This window comes from Papio anubis, chromosome 18 (assembly GCF_008728515.1).
Source record: "Papio anubis isolate 15944 chromosome 18, Panubis1.0, whole genome shotgun sequence".
NCBI classification, from domain to species: Eukaryota; Metazoa; Chordata; class Mammalia; order Primates; family Cercopithecidae; genus Papio; species Papio anubis.
The window spans coordinates 72,702,136-72,706,908 of NC_044993.1; positions in this window are offsets into that span (position 1 = coordinate 72,702,136).

A 4,773-nucleotide genomic window follows, 5' to 3' on the forward strand; every position below is an offset into this window, starting at 1 on the left:
TGTAGTCTCAGCTACTCAGGAGGCTGAGGCAGGAGAATCGCTTGAACCCGGGAGGCGGAGGTTGTGGTGAGTCGAGATCGCGCCATTGCACTCCAGCCTGGGCGACAGAGTGAGACTCCAGCTCAAAAAAAAAAAAAAAAAGAAAGAAAGAAAATACAAACAAAAGCTGAGATTTGCTGAGTTCCTGCTACGTGCTAGCCAATGCCAACAACAAAGTGGATCAACAAGGTGGCCTGGAATCATCCTCACTTCTGTTAAGTGGGTGGGGGTAGGAGTGGGGGAGTGTCACACATCCGCAAACGGTAACGCCGAACTTCCCAAGTAGGTCCATCGGGCTCTCAGGACCCGCGGCTGTCCCAGGCCTCAGTTGCCTCAATCTGAGGCTTCCTTCTTGCATCGCAGGGTGAGGATACTTTCCTGTGCGGAGACCTCAGCTCCTCAATGTACAGAGAAGGGCCTTGCAGGGCCTAAGCAGTGGGGCTCAGGGACCCTTGATCAAGCTGCCAAACGTTGTCAGGGGCTTGGAAGGTCACCTAAGGGCGGAAGCAAGCGCGCTGTGGCCCCTCGGGGCAGTGGGCAGGCGGCAGCGCGTCGCCGGCAGAGGCCAGAGCACCGCTGAGGCCGGAGCGGAAGCGAATGAGTCATGGTGGGTCCAGCAACACCACTCATTTGGAGAAGCCCCGGGACGCCGGCGGCTCCAGCATTACTGAGCTGTGACTTGGCGTCCGCACCTTCACTGCAGTCGGGAACCACTGGCAGTGATGGCGGTGACCGGAAGAGCTGAGTCAGCGCAGGCGACGCGAGCGACGCCGGGGGGAGGGGCTGACGCGTCCGGGGGGAGGGGCTGACGCGTCCGGGGGGAGGGGTCGACGCGTCCAGGGGGAGGGGCCGACGCGTCCAGGGGGAGGGGCCGACGCGTCCGGGGGGCGGGGCAGACGAGCCGGGGGCGGGGCCGACGCACCCAGGGGGCGGGGCCGACGCATCCGCGGGGCGGGGCTGACGCGCCTGGGCTCCAGGGCTCCGCGAACCGTCATGACCGCGACGTTGAAATCCCCGCCAGGTCGGCGGGGGCCGCATCGGGCTGGGTCTCCCGGATCCCGCCAGGGGATTGGAGTCTTGTAGCAGGAGGAGCGGCAGACAGATCTCCTCAGACAGCGAGTTATAGAAGGAAGGGGATTATTCGGCCGGGGGCATAGGGAAGACTTCAGTCTCAAGAGCCGGGCTCCCGGAGTGGGCAATTCCTGTCCCTTTTAAGGGCTCACACCTCTAAGGCTCCCGGAGTGGGCAATTCCTGTCCCTTTTAAGGGCTCACACCTCTAAGGGGGTGCGTGTGAGAGGGTCGGGATTGAGCAAGCAGGGGGTACGTGACTGGGGGCTGCATGCACCGGTAATTAGATCGGAAGGAAACAAGGTAGGGATTTTCACAGTGCATTTCTATACAATGTCTGTAATCTGTAGATAACAGAACCAATTAGGTCAGGGGTCGATCTTTAACTACCAGGCCCAGGGCGCGGCGCCAGGCTGTCTGCCTGTGGATTTCATTTCTGCCTTTTAGTTTTTTACCTCTTCTTTCTTTGGAGGCAGAAATTGGGCATAAGACAATATGAGGGGTGGTCTCCTCCCTTAGTCTGAGGCTGAAATTTGAAATCTTGAAGTGGCCCCAAGCCACAAATACTACAGACAGGTTTCAGTGGGAATTAGGACCTTGTGAAAGGAGACAGCAGTGCCCCAGAGACTGGGTAGATTTTGAAGATCAAAGCCACTTGCCTAGGAACAAAAATGATTTGCCTGACTCAGTTCCAAAATGCAGCAAATAATAAAGCGAAACACACATGCACTTTTTTTTGTTTTAATGCAAGAGCAAAACTTTTAAAATTCCGAAAGAAAATAAATCTTGGTTTCCGAGATGAATTGCGTCAAAGGAACATACCTTGGGGCCCCAAAATCACTCAGCTAAAGGGAAAAGTCAAGCTGGGAACTGCTTAGGGAAAACCTGTCTCCCATTCTATTCAGTTACCCCTCTGCTCACTAAAATAAATGCGTAACTGATTGCCTCCATTGGAGAGGCTAATCAGAAACTCAAGAGGCTGGGTTCGGTGGCTCACACCTGTGATCCCAGCACTTTGGGAAGCAGAGGCGGGCGGATCACTTGAGGTTAGGAGTTCCAAACCAGCCTGGCCGAAATGACGAAACCCTGTCTCTACTAAAAACACAAAAATTAGCCGGGCATGGTGGCAGGCGCCTGTAATTCCAGTTACTCGAGGGGCTGAGGCAGGAGAATTGCTTCAACGCGGGAGGCGGAGGTTGCAGTGAGCCGAGATCAGCCATTGCGCTCCAGCCTGAGCAAGAGAACCAGACTCCCTCTCAAAAAATAAAAATAAAAATAAATAATAAATAAATAAAAACAGGCTGGGCACGGTGGCTCACACCTGTAATCCTAAAACTTTGGGAGGCCGAGGTGGGTGGATCACCTGAAGTCAGGAGTTCCAGACCAGCCTGGTGAACGTGGAGAAACCCCGTCTCTACTAAAAACATAAAAATTAGCCGGACCTGGTGGCGGGCACCTGTAATTCCAGCCGCTTGGGAGGCTGAGGCAGGAGAATCACTTGAACCTGGGGGCGGAGTCTGCAGTGAGCCGAAATCGGGCCACTTCACTCCAGCCTGGGTGAAAGAGGGAAACTCCGTATGAAGGAAAGGAAAGGAAGGGAAGGGAAAAGGGTAGGGAAAAGGGAACAGAAGGAGGGGCGTACTGGGCGTGGTGGCTCACGCCTGTAATCCCAGCACTTTGGGAGGCCGAGGCCGGCAGATCACGAGGTCAGGAGATCGAGACCATCCTGGCTAAAACGGTGAAACCACGTCTCTACTAAAAACACAAAAAGTTGGTTGGGCGTGGTCATGGGCGCCTGTAGTCCCAACTACTCAGAAGGCTGAGGCAGGAGAGTGGCGTGAACCCAGGAGGCAGAGCTTGCAGTGAACCGAGATCGCGCCACTGCACTCCAGCCTGGGCGACAGAGCGAGACTCCGCCTCAAGAAAATAAATAAATAAATAAAAATAAAGAAAAAAAGAAAGAGAGAGAGGGAAAGGGAGGGAGGAAGGAAGGAAAGAAAGCAAGCTCAAAAGAATGCAACCATTTGTCTCCTATCTACCCATGACCTGGAAAGCCCCCATTTCCGGACCAAACCCATGTTGATCTTATATATGTTGATTGATGTCTCATGTCTCCCTAAAATGTAGAAAACCAAACTGTGCTCTGACCACCTTGGGCACATGTCCTCAGGATGTCCTCAGGAGGTCCTCAGGGCACGCATCCTCAACTTTGGCAAAATAAACTTTTTAAATTAACTGAGACCTCCCTCAGATTTTCGGGATTCACAAGTTTTAACAGGATGAGAGTTTTGCAGAGGGAACTTTACATAGGTCCTTGAAACTTGCTCAGAGGTACCAGGACTCAGTAGTTCGTCTAGCTCTCTAGTTTCTCCCCACTTCCACACTAGTGAGGCCAGAACTCATTTTTGTATAATAGTGCTTAATTAGGCTGGACACAGTGGCTCACGCCTGTAATCCCAGCTACTGGGGAGGCTGAGGCAGGAGAATTGCTTGAACCCCCCTCAGGAGGTGGAGGTTGCAGTGAGCCGAGATCGCGCCATTGCACTCCAGCCTGGGCAACGAGAGCGAAACTCCATCTCAAAAATAATAATAATGCTTAATTGATTTTGTTCAGGTTTCTTTTTTAGACGAAAAACAGCTCTATCATAGAATTTTCTTGGGGGGGAAACACAATTGCAGTCGCTAAACCAGAAACCACAATTACTTTTGCTTCTTTTCCTACATTTTGTTCACAAGACGAGGTTTTTGTTTTGTTTGTTTTGTTTTGTTTTGTTTTGTTTTGAGATAGTGTCTCACACTGTCGCCCAGGCTGAAGTGCAGCGGCTCGGTGTGGGCTCACTGCAAGCTCTGCCTCCTGGGTTCAAGTGATTGTCTCACCTCAGCCTCCTGAATAGCTGGGATTACAGGTGCCTGCCACCACGCCCAACTTTTTGTATTTTTAGTAGAGACGGGACTTTGCCACGTTGGCCAGGCTGGTCTCGAACTCTTGACCTCAAGTGATCAGCCCGCCTCAACCTCCCAAAGTGCTGGGATTACAGGCGTGAGCCACTGTGCCTGGCCTCAAAGTGTGAGTCTTTCTCAATCATATCAGTGATTAAATGGAGAAAACAAAACAAAACAATGGATAATGGTGGAAATGAATGTAATGCCACAGATTTTTTTTTTGTTTTTTATTTTTTGTTTTGAGATGGAGTCTAGCTGTTGCCCAGGCTGGAGTGCAGTGGCACGATCTTGGCTCACTACAACCTCTGCCTCCCAGGTTCAAGCGATTCCCCTGCCTCGGCCTCCCAAGTAGCTGAGATTACAGGCATCTGCCACCACGCCCAGCTAATTTTTGTTTTTAGTAGAGGTGGGGTTTCACTGTGTTAGTCAGGCTGGTCTCAAACTCCTGACCTTATGATCCACCCGCCTCGGCCTCCCAAAATGCTGGGATTACAAACGTGAGCCACTGCGCCTGGCCTGTCACAAATTTTTTGTCTTGGGCAATGGAACTGAGGATGAGAGGGAGAAGAAAACAGTCAAGAAGCTATTCCTTTTCATCTGAAAGTTCTTATGCACTTCTTTGTAACCACGTGCATATGTTACTTTTTTCTTTTTTGTTGTGTTGTTTTGTTTTGAATGTGTGGTCTGAGTGCTTGCTTTTTTTTTTTTTTTTTTTTTTTTTT